This window comes from Triticum dicoccoides, chromosome 5A, assembly GCF_002162155.2.
Source record: "Triticum dicoccoides isolate Atlit2015 ecotype Zavitan chromosome 5A, WEW_v2.0, whole genome shotgun sequence".
Lineage (NCBI taxonomy): Eukaryota > Viridiplantae > Streptophyta > Magnoliopsida > Poales > Poaceae > Triticum > Triticum dicoccoides.
In genome coordinates, this window is record NC_041388.1 from 345,543,816 (window position 1) to 345,564,183 (window position 20,368).

Consider the following 20,368-nt stretch of genomic DNA (forward strand, 5'->3'; position numbering starts at 1 on the left):
CCAGTAGCTTGGCCAGCTCCTCTCCCATGGCATGTCGCTTAGGTTCAGAGAAACGCCGAAGAGTCTGCTTGACCGGCTTGAATCCTTTTAAAATATTAAGGCTATGCTCGACCAATCTGCATGGGATTCCTGGCATGTCTGAAGGGTGACAGGCGAATATATCCCAATTCTCGCGCAGAAACTCCCGTAGTGCGGCGTCTACAGCGGGGTCTAACTGTGCCCCATTGGATGCTGTTTTTGTAGGGTCCGTTGGATGGACTTGGAATTTAACTATTTCGTCTGCTGGTTTAAAGAAGGTGGACTTGGATCTTTTGTCTAGTATCACGTCGTCCCTGTCCACCGTGGAGCGCAGCGCGGTTAACTCCTCCGCCACAAGGGCTTCGGATAATGCCTTGAGGGCTAGTGCGTCTGTTTTGTTCTCGGCGCGGAGTGCTATGTCCGGATCACTAGCTAGAGTGATGATTCCATTGGGTCCGGGCATTTTGAGCTTCATGTACCCGTAATGGGTTATGGCTTGAAAAATCGTGAATACCTCCCGCCCTAGAAGGGCAGGGTATCCGCTACTAAACGGGGCCACTTGGAATGTAATTTCTTCGGACCTGTAATTCTCCGGAGTGCCGAATACCACATCAAGTGTGATTTTCCCAACGCAACGTACCTCCCGACTAGGGATGATTCCTCGGAAGGTTGTACTGCTTTGCTCAATACGGTTGCTGTCTATTTCCATTTTTTGGAGAGTTTCCTCATAAACGAGGTTTAATCCATTGCCGCCGTCAATGAGCACCTTAGTGAGCCGAAAGCCATCCACAATTGGACTGAGGACCAAAGCGGCTAGTGCTCGGGCTGTTCGGAATTTAGGTTCGTCACTGGCATTGAAGGTGATAGTCGTGTCGCTCCATGGATTTATTGCTGCCACGTGGCAGACTTCGGCAAGGCTGCGGAGTGCTTGCTTACGCCTATTATTTGAGGCGAAGGTCTCGAAGACCGTTAATACTGTATTGTTATATGTGGGAAGGTGCTCTGAGGTACTTTGGGTGAGAAGATACTCACCGCTTTTGGCCACCTGCCGGAGTACCCAACATCCTCTAAGGTTGTGTGTTGATATGGTATCCATTGTACTATGGATTTTGCAGGGCCCATTAAGCCATCCCTCCAATACGGTTCCACGCCCTGTAGTGGGCTTTTGCTTCTTTGTAATTGAGTCGGGCGACTTATGAGAGTGCGCCCTTTTAGTTCGGACTGGGGGTTTTGTTAGAGCCGGATTATCCCAAAATTGTGTTTGGGTTTTCCAGGCACTTTCCATCGCACAGTATTTCCGTACTATGGCCGCCAAGTCAGTGAAGTGTGCTATGTCACGGCGACTTTTGGCGTTGAGGACTCCCTTGTCCGCGCAATTGTTGCAAAAGAACGAAATTGCATCTTCCTCGCGACAGTCCTTGACCTTGTTCATTACAAGGAGGAATCTAGCCCAATAGTGATGTAATGTTTCTTGGGGCGCTTGCCTAATGTGGGAAAGATCGTTTGTATCTGGATGGGTGGGTGGATTTAAGTCCAGACCTTGACCCAATCTATGATCCCGGGGCAGGGGAGTTTCTGATCTTGGAAGTTCGGGCTCCGGGATGTTGCCCTGTGGGTTCGGTATGCGACCTAATTATGGACTCAGGGTTAGGGCGGTGTCCTCCCGTGAGCGAGTATCCGGTTCGGGGAGCTCGGGAATCCGGACATAGTTCGTCCTCAGGATAGAGGGAGAATCACCGCATTGCTCCTCCACCACTGCTATCTGATGGGTGACCGGCGGAGAGTTAATCTCCCTTTGGTCGGGTTTAAGCCCGATTCGATCGTAGTCCGTAGTGACTCCCAGAGCGATGATGCGATCCAAGAGCTCGTTCAAATAGGAGAGCTCCATTGGATCCATCTACTCGGCAAATTTCGAGCCGATGTGGAGGCTATTTTCGATGACCCGAGAAGTCATCGTCGGCGCCGCGGCCGAGCGGGCAGTCATGACGAAGCCGCCTAGTCGGAGAGTTTGGCCTACAGCCAGGGCTCCCCCAGAGGTGATGTTGTTCTTGACAACAAGGCGAGCCATCCTCCTTATGATGACGACACAGTGGAACTCTCAATGAAAGCACCAATGTCGGTGTCAAAACCGGCGGATCTTGGGTAGGGGGTCCCGAACTGTGTGTCTAAGGCGGATGGTAACAGGAGGCAGGGGACACGATGTTTACCCAGGTTCGGGCCCCTTGATAGAGGTAATACCCTATGTCCTGCTTGATTGTTCTTGATGATATGAGTATCACAAGAGTTGATCTACCACGAGATCAAAGAGGCTAAACCCTGGAAGCTAGCCTATGGTATGATTGTATGTTTTCCTACGGACTAAAACCCTCCGGTTTATATAGACACCGGAGGGGGCTAGGGTTACACAAGGTCAGTTACAAAGGAGGAGATATACATATCTGTATTGCCTAGCTTGCCTTCCACGCCAAGTAGAGTCCCATCCGGACACGGGACGAAGTATTCAATCTTGTATCTTCATAGTCCAACAGTCCAGCCAAAGGATATAGTCCTGCTGTCCGAAGACCCCCTAATCTAGGACTCCCTCACCTGCATTCTCAGCCAAATAATAGAAGTCCTCATAAATCCCAACTGCTTTCAAGAACTCATCACAAGGCCATTCGCATGGCCGAACCTCCGTAGTACGAGGGAGATTATATTTGGGCTTCTTATTCTCTTTACTTTGCTTATCCTTCGAGCTTCGGCTCGAAGAGCCCCTCAACAATCTCTTCATCATTTTCTTTCTCTAAAAATTTCTTAAATTTTTAGTGACTCAAAATAAAAGTGAACCAAACTCAACAAGATTGATAGAAACTACTCCTACAAGTGCCTAGAGGCCATATCATGTGTTAGAACTACTTTTGATCACATAAATTTGACATGCAAGCTCAAGAACAGGGTCACCTAAGTAGCAAAAAATTGCAATAAATAAAGCACTAGAACAAAAACTAATTGGACCATTGGAGGAGTCACATACCTAATAACAATCCCCAAAGTAGTTTCGTGAATGGAGCTTGAGCTAGGAGATCGAAAATGACAGCAAGATGAGCTAGTACTCAGGTTTGAGCTGGTGGACGATTTTTTTCTGGAGGAAGACAAAGTGTGTGGGTGCAAGAATAAGTGGAGGGAGCCCACGTGGGGTCCATGAGGCAGGGGGGCGCGCCCCGGGGGGTGGGCGCGCCCTGGACCCTCGTGTCCAAGTGGTGGGTCCCCTAGGTGTGTTCTCAGTGCCAATAATTCTTAAATATTCTACAAAAAATCATCTAAAATTTTCAGGACATTTGAAGAACTTTTATTTTCGGGGTATTTTTTAATGCAAGGATAATTCAGAAAACAGATAGAAAATGTTATTTTTGCTTTATTTAATCTAAATAACAGAAAGTAAAAAGAGGGCACACAGAGTTGTGTTTTCTAACTTCATCCATCTCATGCTCATCAAAAGGAATCCACTAACAAGGTTGATCAAGTCTTGTTAACAAACTCTTTCCGAATAACATGAAACCAGAGAATTTTCGAATAACACTAGGTTACCTCAACGGGGATGTGCATGTCCCCAACAATAAGAATATCATATTTTTTCTTGACAGTAGGAAGAGGAAATTCAAAACCTCCAATAATAATCGTTGGGATTTTTCCAATAGAATTGATACTATGGACTTGAGGTTGTTTCCTCGGAAAGTGTACCATATGCTCATTACCATTAACATGAAAAGTGACATTGCCTTTGTTGCAATCAATAACAGCCCCTGCAGTATTCAAAAAGGGTCTACCAAGAATAATAGGCATCCTATCGTCCTCGGGAGTATCAAGAATAACAAAGTTCGTTAAAATAGTAACGTTTGCAACCACAACAGGCACATCCTCACAAATACCGACAGGTATAGTAGTTGATTTATCAACCATTTGCAAAGATATTTCAGTAGGTGTCAACTTATTCAAATCAAGTCTACAATATAAAGAGAGAGGCATAACACTAACACCGGCTCCAAGATCACATAAAGCAGTTTTAACATAGTTTCTTTTAATGGAGCCTGGTATAGTTGGAACTCCTGGATCTCCTAGTTTCTTAGGTATCCACCCTTAAAAGTATAATTAGCAAGCATGATGGAAATTTCAGCTTCCGATATCTTTCTTTTATTTGTGACAATATCTTTCATATACTTAGCATAAGGATTCATTTTAAGCATATCAGTCAAACGCATACGCAAAAAGATAGGTCTAATCATTTCAGCAAAGCGCTCAAAATCCTCATCATCCTTTTTCTTGGATGGTTTAGGAGGAAAAGGCATGGGTTTCTGATCCCATGGTTCTCTTTCTTTACCATGCTTCCTAGCAACAAAGTCTCTCTTATCATAATATTGATTCTTTGATTGTGGGTTATCAAGATCAACAGCAGGTTCCATCTCTACATCATTGTCATTGCTAGGTTGAGCATCAATATGAGCATCATCATTAACATTATCACTAGGTTCATGTTCACTACCAGATTGTGTTTCAGCATCAGATATAGAAATATCATTGGGATTCTCAGGTGTGTCAACAACAGGTTCACTAGAAGCATGCAAAGACCTATTATTTTTCTTTTTCTTCTTCTTAGAAGAACTAGGTGCATCAACATTAGTTCTCTGAGAATCTTGCTCAATTCTCTTAGGGTGGCCTTCAAGATACAAAGGTTCCTAAGTCATTTTACCCCCTCTAGTCACAACTCTAACAACATTATCATTTTTCTTATTATTTAATTCATTAAGCAATATCATTCTGAGCTTTAAGCACTTGTTTTACTTGAGTGGTAACCATAGAAGCATGTTTACTAATAAGTTTAAGTTCACCTTTAACTCTAGACATATAATCACTCAAGTGTTCAATCATATAAGCATTACGTTTCAATTGTCTACCAACATAAGCATTGAAGTATTCTTGTTTAACCATAAAATTATCAAACTCATCCAAGCATTGGCTAGCAAACTTAGTAGATGGGACTTCACCCTTATCAAATCTATAGAGAGAATTTACCTTTACTACCTGTGTCGGGTTATCAAGACCATGAATTTATTCAATAGGTGGTAAATTCTTAACATCTTCAGCTTTAATACATTTTTCTTTCATAGATTTCTTTGCCTCTTGCATATCTTCATGACTGAGAAATAGAATACCCCTTTTCTTCAGAGTTGGCTTAGGAGTTGGTTCAGGAAGTGCCCAATCATTTTGATTACTCAACATATTATTCAATACCAATTCAGCTTGATCAACAGTTCTTTCCCTGAAAACACAACCAGCACAACTATCCAGGTGGTCTCTGGAAGCATCAGTTAGTCCATTATAAAAGATATCAAGTATTTCATTTTTCTTGAGAGGATGATCAGGCAAAGCATTAAGTAATCGAAGAAGCCTCCCCCAAGCTTGTGGGAGACTCTCTTCTTCAATTTGCACAAAATTATATATTTCCCTTAAGGCAGCTTGTTTCTTATGAGCGGGGAAATATTTAGCAGAGAAGTAATAAATCATATCCTGGGGACTACACACACAACCAGGATCAAGAGAATTAAACCATGTTTTAGCATCACCCTTTAATGAGAACGGAAATAACTTAAGGATATAGTAGTAACGAATTTTCTCCTCATTAGTGAACAGGATGGCTATATCATTCAATTTAGTAAGATGTGCCACAACAGTTTCAGATTCATGGCCATAAAAAGGATCAGATTCAACCAAAGTAATTAACTCAGGGTCGACAGAGAAATCATAATCCTTATCGGAAGTACAGATGGGTGAAGTAGCAAAAGCAGGGTCATATTTCATTCTAGCATTCAAAGATTTTTCTTTCAACTTTTTTTAGAAAAGGAGGACCCCGGCCTCTGCATCTGGGTGATGCATGTGGCCACTTTATTAATTATTCTCACAAGACTTTACAAAGTCATGCAATAGTAAGAATAAAGCCACTGTCTAAGCAACAACTATCACTACAACTATCCAAATGATGAAGGGGCGCTGATAGCCTGGGCCTAATACCAAATAGACATCGCAGCCAGACCTAACATCTAAGACCTGAGGTCCCAACCAGGATGCCTACCGGGTATGGGCACCCACCAATCTGGCATGCTCCCCAACCAGGACGCCTGCCGGGTATGAAGCCGCCGCAGCCACTTGCCACCAATCCATCTTTAGAGTTGTACTGCTGCATCGACCTTGCCTTGTCTAGCTGCCACCGACGCCACCACGACGCCAGACAGCGTCGACCTCCTATGCAAGTCCATCATCGCACATCAGACTTCTATTCTCCAGGGCGCCATGCCATTGAGATCTGTCACCATCCATGTGTATGATGAAGCACCGCTCACCAAAGACGTCGCCCACTGGTCCCTCGAGCCCGCGTACACCTCCAAGAAAGACGCCCCAAGGGGGAAACGACACAATCATGCCGCCGTCTTCTGATCTATCGATCTAGGGTTTCCCCGGAGGTAGCAGATAGTAGTCTAGAACTTATCCACTATGATGCCTTTAAAAGGGAACGACATCGTAGAACGCCGCCATCACCGGCTTTGGCATCTAGCCAAGAGCAGGTTTTCACCCAGATCTGTTCGAAGAACTCCATCCAGCTTCTTGTGCACGGACCACCGCCTTCTTTGTCGGAGACTAGATCAAAAGGATCCAGCCGCCGCTGCCAGATCCATGCAGCCAGCACCCGGAGATGACGACAGTCTCCCTGTACCAGAGCTAGCACGAACCGGAGCAGATCAAGTCGGAGACGATGATAGTCCTGGATCTCCGGCACACCAGCGAGCTGCCAGCACCACCGTGTCCAGATCACTGGCCACGTCGGGCCGCCGCCACCCCCCGCGCCGTCCGGTAGTCACCAGATCCAGGACAAGCCGGAACCGGTCGGACGAATGGGTGCGCCGCCGCCCAGCCATGGGGTCGCCGCCCCGGCAACCGCCGCCCCCTGTGGATCCGGTCGATTCCCACCGGCACCACCACAACCGCCGCCGCTGGGACACCGCGCCGCCGTGGGCCGAAGTGGGGGACGCACCTCCGTGAATCTGGGTGCCCATGCCACCCATGGATCCGGGAGAGAGGGGAGAGGCCCTCCGCCACCGCGTCGCACGCACGGGCTTTGCCCAGTGCCGACTACCTGCGGTGGCGGAGGGGAGGACGGGCGTGGGGAGGGTCGCTGGCGGCGGAGGTTGGCCCCCCGTGCACGGGTCGCTGGCAGTGGAGATAAATTTCTTAGCTAACAGTTTCCTAAGATCATATCTATGATTGCAAGCTAAAAAATCTCTAGCGGTTTCTTCATCCATAACATAACCCTCAGGCACAACAGGCAATTCATATCTAGGGGGAGAATCTTCATCATCACTTTCATCAATATTATCAGTTTCAATAATTTCATTCTCTCTAACCCTAGCAAGTTGTTCATCAAGAAATTCACCGAATGGCACAGTATTATCAAGCATAGAAGTAGTTTCATCATAAGTATCATGCAAAGCAGAAGTGGCATCATCAATAACATGCGACATATCAGAATAAATAGTAGGAGTGGGTGTCGCAAGTTTACTCAAAACAGAAGGTGAATCAAGTGCAGATCTAGATGGCAGTTCTTTACCTCCCCTCATAGTTGAGGGAAAAATCTTGGTTCTTTCATCTTGCAAGTTCTTCATAATGATCAACAGATATAAATCCCAAGTGACTCAAAGAATAGAGCTATGCTCCCGGCAACGGCGCCAGAAAATAGTCTTGATAACCCACAAGTATAGGGGATCGCAACAGTTTTCCGAGGGTAGAGTATTCAACCCAAATTTATTAATTTGACACAAGGGGAGCCAAAGAATATTCTGAAGTATTAATAGTTGAGTTGTAAATTCAACCACACCTGAAAGACTTAATATCTGTAGCAAAGTATTTAGTAGCAAAGTAATATGGAAGTAGAAGTAATGGTGGCAAAAGTAACACTAGCAGTTTTTGTAGTGATTGTAATAGTGGCAACGGAAAAGTAATTGAGCAAAGATCAATATGTGAAAAGCTCGTAGGCAATGGATCAGTGATGGATAATTATGTCGGATGTGATTCCTCATGCAACAGTTATAACATAGGGTGACACAGAACTAGCTCCAGTTCATCAATGTAATGTAGGCATGTATTCCGAATATAGTCATACGTGCTTATGGAAAAGAACTTGCATGACATCTTTTGTCCTACCCTCGCATGGCAGCGGGGTCCTATCGGAAACTAAGGGATATTAAGGCCTCCTTTTAATAGAGTACCGAAACAAAGCATTAACACTTAGTGAATACATGAACTCCTCAAACTACGGTCATCACCGGGAGTGGTCCCGATTATTGTCACTTCGGGGTTACCGGATCATAACACATAGTAGGTGATTATTGACTTGCAAAATAGGATTAAGAACTCACATATATTCATGAAAACATAATAGGTTCAGATCTGAAATCATGGCACTCGGGCCCTAGTGACAAGCATTAAGCATAGCAAAGTCATAGCAACATCAATCTTAGAACATAATGGATACTAGGGATCAAACCCTAACAAAACTAACTCGATTACATGATAAATCTCATCCAACTCATCACCGTCCAGCAAGCCTACGACGGAATTACTCACGCACGGCGGTGAGCATCATGAAATTGGTGATGGAGGAAGGTTGATGATGACGATGGCGGTGGATTCCCCTCTCCGGAGCCCCGAATGGACTCCAGATCAGCCCTCCCGAGAGATATTAGGGCTTGGCGGCGGCTCTCTATCGTAAAACACGATGAATCTTTCTTCCTGATTTTTTTCTCCCCGAACGTGAATATATAGAGTTGGAGTTGAGGTCGGTGGAGCCTGAGGGGGCCCACGAGACAGGGGGGCGTGCCCCCCACCCTCGTGGACAGGGTGTGGGCCCCTGGTGTTGATTCTTTCGCCGGTATTTTTTATAAATTCCAAAAATATTCTTCGTGAAGTTTCAGGTCATTCTGAGAACTTTTATTTCTGCACAAAAATAACACCATGGCAATTTTGCTGAAAACAACGTCAGTCCAGGTTAGTTCCATTCAAATCATGCAACTTAGAGTCCAAAACAAGTTCAAAAGTATTTGGAAAAGTAGATACGATGGAGACATATCAAATACTCTCAAAATGATATAAGTGAAGCATGAGAGTTCAATAATTTCTTCAAAATAAAACTACCGCCGTGCTCTAAAAAGATATAAGTGAAGCACTAGAGCAAATGACAAACTACTCCAAAATATAAGTGAAGATCAATGAGTAGTCGAATAATTATATAACTATGTGAAGACTCCTTCTCATAAATAAAATTTCAGATCTTAAGTATTTTATTCAAACATCAAGCAAAAAAAATGACATTGCAAGGATAGCACATATCATGTAAACAAGCAAAAACTTAGGCTCAACCAAAACTGACTGATAGTTGTTGAAGAAGAAAGGTGGGATGCCAACCGGGGCATCCCCAAGCTTAGATGCTTGAGACTTCTTGAAATATTAATTAGGGGTGCCTTGGGCATCCCCAGGCTTGAGCTTTTGTGTCTCCTTAATTCATTTCATATCGCGGTTTTCCTAAATCTTAAAAACTTCATCCACACAAAACTCAACAAGAACTCGTGAGATAAGTTAGTATAAATCCATGCTAAACCTTATCATTCTCTAATGTAGAAATCGCTAAAATTATAATTTTACATTGCGTACTAAATGCCTCTGCATATTTAAGAGTCATATCCTCAAATAGAATCATTAAACAAGCAAACATATGCAAACAATGCAAACATAACAGCAATCTGTCTAAACAGGATAGTCTGTAAAGAATGCAAGAGGAATCATACTTATTTAACTCCAAAAATTCTGAAAAATTACCACACTGTAGATAATTTGGTTTTACTCATTGTGTAAAAATTTCAAGATTTTATCATGTTCTGACTATTCACAAATATTCAAAGCATAACAGCAAACTTTCTGTTTTTAAAACAGCAACATATGGACTTGCGAAATAAGCATGGTAAAGGCTATACTTGACCTTTTTATTGAACTAAAATATGAAAAACATTACTCTAAATAGAAGCAAGCAAATACTAATAAAATAAAATGACGCTCCAAGCAAAACACATATCATGTGGTGAATAAAAATATAGCTCCAAGTAAGGTTACCGATGAACGAAGACGAAAGATGGGATGCCTTCCGGGGCATCCCCAAGCTTAGGATCTTGGTTGTCCTTGAATATTACCTTGGGGTGCCTTGGGCATCCCCAAGCTTAGGCTCTTGCCACTCCTTCTCCGTAGTCCATCGAATCTTTACCAAAACTTGAAAACTTCACAACACAAAACTTAATAGAAAACTCGTAAGCTCCGCTAGTATAAGAAAGCAAATCACCACTTAGGTACTGTCACGACAAGATTCATAATTTTTCTCGCATGATGCCTACTGTACCATACCATTTCTACAATTTATATTAAGCAATATAAGCCATAGAAACTAGAAAACAAGCAAACTATGCATCGAAAACATAATCTATCAAAAACAGAACAGTCTGTAGTAATCTGTAACTCTCGAATACTTATGTAACTCCAAGAGAAATTAGGAAGTCCTAGGCAATTTGTTTATTAATCTTATGCAAAAAGAATTAGTATTTTATCACGCTTCTGTTAAAAATGAGAATTGTTTACCTGAGCGCAAATGTTTCTGTTTTTCAGCAAGACAAAATCAACTATCACCGTAAGCCCTCCCAGAGGTCTTACTTGGCACTTTATTCAAACAAAAGCTATAAAACATGATTACTATAGTAGCTTCCTCCGCATCAGGCCCCACTTCGGCCTATGGCTGAAAACCTTCAATGTCAAACTGAAGGTGGTGGGTGGCCAGCAGGCAGAATGCGGAGGCGCCATGGTGGGCAAGATGCCTAATGTCACCTGGCTCGAGGGTACCTACGTGGATACCATAAAGGGGTGGCAATTGGGGTGGTTCTACATCACCGAGCCGCGCGACTCCAACTGGGTGGCGGCCCCCAAATTTCGATCTGGAATTCCCATGCGGCTCACCTCCTGGAAAAAGAAGGGCCTGTCCTGGGGCTCTTCGATAGAGCTGGCCGGACTCCAGACTTGCATCTAGAACATGACGAACAAGAAAATCAAGCTCGTCAATGTGGTCCAGGTTATGCTCTTCCGCCGGATCCTTCCGTGCCAACGACAGGCATTTGTTTTGTGGGAGTTCGACTCGGCCCAGCACCAGATGCTGCGAGAGCTCTATGACACGACGCACGAGGACATCTGGAGGGTGCTGTTCAAGGGCGCCGAGATGCCTCCCTTCCTCACCGAGGACCGCAGACTCAGCGCAAAGCGCCGCGCCCATTCGGTAGGCTTTTATATCTCTCAGGGTATTTATGTGCCCTGGTTTGGTTATGTGTTGGATCTAAGCTTTCATGTCATTAACAGGACTAGATAAAGACAACAGAGCAGCTTGATTGCCCAGCCCCCCTGCCTGAAGATCCTGCAAACGCTCTTCTAACGAAGATGCTGACTCCGACACCTTACGAGGTGCCGAAAAAGACGGCCAAGAAGAAGGCCGCGGGGACCCGAAAGGGTCTCCGGCGCAAGGTGGTTCTATCGGACTCATCGTCCGATGAGTCTGACACGCACTCCTCCCACGGAAACGAGGAGGAGGAGAAAAGTCCCCCCCCCCAGCCGAGGGAGACAAGAAAAGGAGGGCTGACCCATCCAGGGAGGCCGAAGGGTCCAAGAAGGGATAGACCCTCCCTCCGGACTGTGCCACGACGGCCGCCGACAGCGGCGATGAGTGTCTACCCAGGGACAAGCCCCTGGCGAAGCCGTAAGTGTCCGAACACCATAGTACTTCATGGTATGTTTTATTGTACTGCCTTTGCTCATGCCGAACATGATTATGCAGTCCGGCCCAAGCTCATCTCGACGTACCCTCGTCGAGCGGCTCTTTGGGCTCGTCGGATATGAACAACGATTCTCCTCCGACGGCTTCCACCCCTCGCCCTACGGATAACGCCGAGGTGTTGTCTCAGAAGGCACCAAGCCAAGGGGAGGCGATCCTGGGGGCGCCTCATAGCGACCTCCTGGACCCTAGGTACCAAGGGATCGAGGCTCCTACGGGCTTCGAGTTTGGGCCCCAGCCGGACACTGCGCCGGAACCTTCGATGGTTCCGGACTCCGGCAGGCGGTCCCCCATTAAGGGGGGCCAACCATCCGTGCCGGTGTCCTCTGTCCAACCAGAGGCACTGGACAACTTCCTGGAAGCGCTTCATAGCGCTTCCATCGATGAAGAGCACCGCACTATCATGAGTGCGGTGGTCAAGAAGGTTCGGTCTGCCAAAAACGGACTGACCGAAGCTTGCGCCAGCCTCCTAACAGGCTTTGAGGTAAGCATTCAAAATAAAAATATTGCCGCATAGATAGTAGCCCCTAATGCTCTGTTCGGCGTTCGCGAAGAAAAGCCGAATAGAGTATCAAATGATAACTTAGGAGTCTAATTAAAGTATGTCTATGTGTATGTGCAGGCTTCCCTGCTGGCCACTGTCGCACGTACCGCGGAGATCTCTGCACTGAAGCAGGCCCTGAAGCGGTCCGAGGACGAGCTCGGCCTTACCAAGGGGCAGCTCGAGGAGAGCAAAGGTAAGATATTCCCCAGTTATATAGTTAAAAATAAGTTCGGTGCAAAGTAATATGATCATCATGAATTTGTCAGGGGCCATGACCGAGGTGGAGACCTTGAGGAAGGCGTTGTCCGCGACCGAAGACAAAGCGGCCAAAGAACGCATTGAACGGGAGAAACAAGAAGCTCGAGTGGGCGAGGTGCAGCAAGAGCTCGAGGCTCTCGCCAAAAAGCACGAGTCCTTGGAGCTTGACTCTAAGACGCGAGAGTCTGAGCTCGTGCAGGCACTTGAAAGCGTCCGGAGTGCCAAGGCCGAATCCCACAAGGCCCTCCAGGAGGTTGATGCGGCAAAGAAGATAGCAGCGGGTAAGGTATTCAATATGCAAAGCAAGCATGCGAAGGAGACTTTCCTTTTTCTTACCCGAGTTCGGAGCTCTCTAGGAGCATTTGTAGATCTTCCTCGCGGTGTGCTAGATGCCGTGAAGTTTTATCGGGCTGAGGAGGGGAGCTCAACGGAGAAGTTGTTTTGGTCTCAGTATACTGGGACCGAACACCCCGTGTCCTTGAGCGACCAGCTGAAGCAGTTGGTCGAATTTCACAAGGAGGCCGAACAGGCCATGAGGGGCCTTATAGTCTGGATGTGGCCTGGCGAGCCCCTGCCCGGCAGCTACTTCAGCCTGGTGAGGCGGCTGGTGGAAGCCTGCCCACGGCTTGAAGTCATCAAGCGGTCCGTCTACATCGAAGGTGCACTGGGCGAAGCTGGACGCCGTGAAGCTTGTGAAGGAGGGGCCGCCGGAGGGCAAGGAGCATCGCTGCCCCGAGAATTACTATGAGAGCATCCAGAAGGGTTCCCGCTTAGTGGCGGATGAGTGTGCCAAGGATGTAATTTTTGAATGAACATGCCCATGTGATCCTGTAATATGAAACGAGTTCTTTTGCGCCATGCGACGCTTTCTTAATTTAAAATATTACCTTCTCTGCGGCCGTTTATAAAATCTGAGAGTTGGCCAGTCGTCGGCTTCTACCCCCATGTAACTAGTACTGGGGTGTTCGGGGTAACTCTGAACACTCTTTACCCCAATTTTGGGTCCTTCAAGGGAGGTGTTCAGCGCAACGAACCAGGCAATCGGACTATAATGCTTTATCACTCTCACTTAGCCATAGAAGTCTATGATTTTAAATTTTTCGCGAAGCCCCTGGTATTCAGAGGGTCGAATTTGGGGCACTATACACGCCTAAGCCGGACAAGGCCGACTCCTCGCCCGAAGTGGAAAAGGTCTTTAAGGACTTGAGACCTCTCGAACAGCGACCAGTCTCTCGCCTTATCATGACAGTCGGTTTTTGGCTTTCTCTACTGAGGTGCTCGTCCGAAAGAACCAGGACACAATCGCAGTAGTTCTCCCACCGCTACCTTAGCCGATATAGCGGAACGTAAGGTACCAAATCATGGGAGCCGGGCAACCCAACATTTGACCCAAGACATGATTCGGAGCTGATGCATATAATGCTATAAGTTCGGGGTGCCGCACTGTCGAAAGTGTTCGGACTTCTTGCGCCGTATTACGGGGTAAATGAGAGCCCCTGGCGTACTGACCGCACCCTAGCGTGCAGGTGCGGAATGTCATAAATAGACATATAAGAGAAAGAGAAAAACTTAAATAATGCAATGACAGATTAATAATATGCATTGTTATTTGAATAATACATCGAAACGTACTGGTACAAGTAGTGCAATAAGCATAAAGTAAGATAATTCGAAATGTCCTATCCCAAGGCAAGCTACGCATAAATAGTGAAAAGCGGGTATATCAAGTATTATTAGAGACCACCTGGCGGTTCCCGTGTTCATCTTAGCTTCTTGCCGCCTTGGTTGTTGCTTCCGGAATGTGTCCGGCAATCGGACTGCCGGAAAGGGCTTCCGAAGAGTTAGGCCCTGAAAGAGAAAAGGAATGTCAAAGGTATACAACCCCTGGCGTGGTTAAGCCACAATGCGGGGCGTGTCCTGATTATGCCCCCGCCTATGTCCATGGTATTTTCAATGCGTAGTTATGTACGCACGGCACGAATTTCGTCGTTGCACTGGGACTGGGACGGGGCCGGATTGCTAGGCGAGTGTTGATCGCGCCAGGTGATCCTGTTGCAGATTGTTCCGGACTCGCTTGAAGGTGTACGGGGGCTGTAACGCCGAATGAGTGGTCTACCTGAACATGCTGCTTTGTGCCTCTGCTGCAAGGGCCGCAGTGTGCTCTTCTGTGCGGAGCGAGCGTTCTGTGTTTCCATTTACTGTTATGACCCCGCTGGGTCCTGGCATCTTGAGCTTGAGGTATGTGTAATGCGGCACTGCGTTGAATTTTGCAAAAGTTGTCTGTCCGAGCAGTGCATGATAGCCACTGCGAAACGGGACGGTGTCGAAGATTAACTCTTCGCTTCGGAAGTTATCCGGTGATCTGAAGACCACTTCCAGTGTGATTGAGCCTATGCAATGGGCCTCTACACCTGGGATGACGCCTTTAAAGGTGGTTTTGCTGGGTTTGATCCTTGAGGGATCGATACCCATTTTTCGCACTGTATCCTGATAAAGCAGGTTCAGGCTGCTGCCGCTGTCCATAAGGACTCGAGTGAGGTGAAATCCGTCAATGATGGGGTCTAGGACCAGTGCGGCGGATCCGCCATGATGGATGCTAGTGGGGTGGTCCCTGCGATCGAAGGTGATCGAACAAGCAGACCATGGGTTAAACTTCGGGGCGACGGGCTCCATCGTGTAGATGTCCCTTAGTGCACGCTTCCGCTCCCTCTTAGGAATGTGGGTTGCATATATCATCTTCATTGTCTTCACTTGTGGGGGAAACCCCTTCTGTCCTCCTGGGTTCAGCGGCCAGGGCTCCTCCTCGTCATCGCTATGCAACCCCTTATCCTTGTTTTCGGCATTTAACTTGCCAGCCTGCTTGAACACCCAACATTCACTGTTGGTGTGATTGGCTGGCTTGTCAGGGGTGCCGTGGATTTGACACGAGCGATCCAGTATGCGATCCAGACTGGACGGAGCCGGAGTTTTTCTTTTAAATGGCTTTTCCCGCTAACTGGGTTTAGAGCCTCTGAATCCGGCATTAACTACCGTATCTTCGGTGTTATCACTGTTATTGCGGCGCTTTGGTCTATTACGATGCTGCCTACCGTTAACGTCTTTGGTATCTGAGGTATCCGGATTCCTTGATGTGTTGTTGCTGCGAGCCAGCCAGCTGTCCTCGCCCGCGCAAAAGCGGGTCATGAGTGTTGTGAGGGCTGCCATAGATTTCGGCTTCTCCTGGCCGAGGTGGCGGGCGAGCCACTCGTTGCGGATGTTATGCTTGAATGCCGCTAGAGCTTCTGCATCCGGACAGTCTACAATTTGATTTTTCTTAGTCAGGAACCGTGTCCAGAATTGTCTGGCCAATTCCCCTGGTTGCTGGGTTATGTGGCTTAGGTCATCAGCATCCGGTGGCCGCATATAAGTGCCCTGGAAGTTGTCAAGAAATGCGTCTTCCAAATCCTCCCAACTGCCAACTGAATCTACTGGCAAGCTATTCAGCCAATGCCGGGCTGGTCCTTTGAGTTTTAGTGGGAGGTACTTGATGGCATGTAGATCGTCACCGCGAGCCATGTGGATGTGAAGGAGGAAATCCTCAATCCATACAGCGGGATCTGTTGTGCCGTCATATGATTCAATATTTACGGGTTTGAAACCCTCCGGGAATTCATGATTCATAACTCCATCAGTGAAGCATAGGGGGTGTGCGGTGCCTCTGTGCCAGGCTATATCCCGACGTAGTTCGTATGAGTCTTGTATGTTGTATTTGGCCCGGCCGGATTTACTCTTGGTGTATCCGACGTGACGATTACCGTCCCGTGTGGGCGTACGTGCTCGTGTCCCATATATTGACCTTGCGATTTTTGCCTTACTGTCCAAGATGTCTCGCAGGTCCTCTGTGTTGCCCCAGGCCTTAGTATTTTTGACTGAGTGGCGAGAGGGTGCGGTCTGAACTTTAGGCTAAAACGCCTCTCTGGCTCGGCCGCGTAGTGGCCGGTCAGCTGCATCGTACACTGGTGAATGAGGTTTCAATGCTTCCTCCTCGAGGTGAGGTAGCAACCTGCGTTTTGGGTAACTCTTGGACGGGCGTTCGAGTTCATGCTCCTTGGCCGCAAGGACTTCGGTCCATCTGTCTGCTAGCAAGTCTTGATCAGCTTGAAGCTGTTTCTGTTTCTTCTTTAGGATACTTGACGTGGCCATAAGCCGGCGCTTGAAGCGCTCTTGCTCGACGGGGTCCTCAGGCACGATAAACTCATCGTTGCCGAGGCTCACCTCATCTTCGAAGAGAGGCATGTAATTGTCCTCCTCCGGTTCTCCATCTGCTGCCTGCTCTGGAGGGCTAGCTTGTTCGTCCTCTAGCTCTGCATCGTGCTGGAGGGGATTGTTGTTGTCTTTGGCGCTATCCGGAGTGTTATTATCTCCTGTGCCGGTATCACTACTCTTGCTATGGCGGGACTTAGAGCGGCGTCGCTGATGTCGGTGCTTGGATTGCTTCTTAGAGGAGTCATCCTCCGTTGTCTCGTCGCCATTGGCTTCTTTGGGGGTGTCCAGCATGTATATATCATATGATGAGGTGGCGGTCCATTGCCCTGAGGGCGGTGGATCTTATTCGTCTCCGGCTTCGTCGTCCATACCGTCGAAGTCTTTGGAGCCGAAGTCGAGCATGTCGGTTAAGTCGTCGCCGGTGGCTACTAAGTGGGTGGTGGGTGAGCAGCGAATTCTTCGTCGTCCGCATCCAATTCTAGCCGGGCATAGTTCGGCTAAGATTCTCCTGACAGGGAGAGAGACCTTAATGAATTTAGCACATCCCCGAAGGGTGAGTGCTGAAAGATGTTCGCGGAAGTGAACTCCATGATCGGCGCCCAGTCGGACTCGACGGGGCACGGATATGAGTGGTTCGGAGTCCGTGGCCGGAGATGAATCCAGTGGTTTGGCGACACGGCTCTCGTAAGGGGTGAAGTCAGTATCCGGCTCTATCGCCACTGAGTGCGGCCTCCATGGCGGGGTCCATCCCTCCGCTCTCAGATGGCGCGACTTGCTCCAGATTGATGGACGGAGTAACTGCGGATGCGATCTCCCGAACATTGTCCGACGACAGAGTTACGTCATGCTCGTCAAGACTGTACGGCGCGTCCGACTTGGGCTTGAATCCATCGAAGATCAAGTCTCCGTGGATGTCGGCCGTGTAGTTCAAGTTTCCAAATCTGACCTGATGGCCAGGGGCGTAGCTCTCAATATGCTCCAGACGGCCAAGCGAATTGGCCCACAGTGCAAAGCCGCCGAATATGAAGATCTGTCCAGGGAGGAAAGCCTCACCCTAGACCGCATCGCTATCGATGATCGAAGGAGCCATCAAGCCTTATGGTGACGACACAGTGGAACTCTTAATGAAAGCACCAATGTCGGTGTCAAAACAGGTGGATCTCGGGTAGGGGTCCCGAATTGTGCGTCTAAGGCGGATGGTAACAGGAGGCAGGGACACGATGTTTACCCAGGTTCGGGCCCTCTTGATGGAGGTAAAACCCTACGTCCTACTCGATTGTTCTTGATGATATGAGTATTACAAGAGTAGATCTACCACGAGATCAGAGAGGCTAAACCCAAGAAGCTAGCCTATGGTATGATTGTCTGCTGTCCTACGGACTAAAACCCTCCGGTTTATATAGACACCGGAGGGGGCTAGGGTTACACAAGGTCGGTTACAAAGGAGGAGATATACATATCCGTATTGCCTAGCTTGCCTTCCACGCCAAGTAGAGTCCCATCCAGACACGGGACGAAGTCTTCAATCTTGTATCTTAATAGTCCAACAGTCCGTCCAAAGGATATAGTCTGGTTGTCCGGAGACCCCCTAATCCAGGACTCCCTCACTCCCTTATAATAATTTTCAGTAACATTATGAATGAATTCAACAATATAACCATCACATAAAGCATTATTTTCATGATCTACAAGCATAGAATTTTTATGACTCTCCACATAAGCAAATTTCTTCTAATGAATAGTAGTGGGAGCAAACTCAACAAAATAACTATCATGTGAGGTATAATCCAACTGAAAGTTAAAATCAAGATGACAAGTTTCATGGATATTATTATTATTCTTTATAGCATATGTGTCATCACAATAATCATCATAGATAGGAGGGGTGCTTTCATCATAATAAATTTGCTCATCAAAACTTGGGGGGCATAGAATATCATCTTCATCAAACATAGCATCCCCAAGCTTGTGGCTTTGCATATCATTAGCATCATGGATATTCAAAGAATTCATACTAACAACATTGCAATCATGCTCATCATCCAAAGATTTAGTGCCAAACATTTTAATGCATTCTTCTTCTAACACTTTGGCATAATTATGGGAGTCCTTATTTTCACGAAAGATATTAAAAAGATGAAGCATATGAGGCAACCTCAATTCCATTTTTTTGTAGTTTTCTTTTATAAACTAAACTAGTGATAAAACAAGAAACTAAAAGATTCGATTGCAAGATCTAAAGATATACCTTCAAGCGCTAACCTCCCCGGCAACGGCGCCAGATAAGAGCTTGATGTCTACTACACAACCTTCTTCTTGTAGACGTTGTTGGGCCTCCAAGTGCAGAGGTTTGTGGGACAGTAGAAAATTTCCCTCAAGTGGATGACCTAAGGTTTATCAATCTGTGGGAGGCGTAGGATGAAGATGGTCTCTCTCAAAAAACCCTGCAACCAAATAACAAAGAGTCTCTTGTGTCCCCAACACACCCAATACAATGGTAAATTGTATAGGTGCACTAGTTCGGCGAAGAGATGGTGATGCAAGTGCAATATGGATGGTAGATATAGGTTTTTGTAATCTGAAAATATAAAAACAGCAAGGTAACACTACAAAAAATACACTTCCGTGATGATACGTGTTTGTCACAGTAGGTCGCGTTTTTTGTAATGCATGTACATCCATGACGATTTTATGACAGAACCATGATAGTCATACCTGTGCTGTCGTAGAAGTGTTTCATGACATTACCAAAATTATCATCACGAAAGTGTCCACTTCCATGACGATAAATCGCGCGTCACAGAAGTGCTTTCGTCAAGGGTGACCGACACATGGCATCCACCGTAACGGAACACCCTTAAGCTATCGGGTCCGGTTTTGGATCCGATAACCCATTAACAGCTCGGACCAATGGGGATTTTCCACATGTAAAATCATCATTGGCCGGAGGAAACACGTGTTGCCTCACCGTTGGGACAGATGTCATCCACTCATTGGACAAGAGGCACATATGATAGGTCGACACGTGGCACGGCCCAACAGTGGCCCATTCCGGTGAAAAAGGCCGACCTAGTAAAAATTAGCAGGCCGGCCCATATAAGGCCTACTTGTGTCAGGTCCATTTAAGCCCACGGCCCATACGAGATGTGCCAATTCGGCCCATCAACGGCCCGTTAAAGATTTGACACCATTGCAGCCCATCGTCAGTTTGAGCTCGTTAACAAGCCGCTATATATTTGGGCTCAATATCGGCCTCATGAGATTTCGTCCTGTTAATGGCCCATTCAGTGGATGGGCCAATTTTCACAATGTACATCTTTCGGCCTTTTAGCGACCCATTTAAATGTTGGGCTAATTTCCGG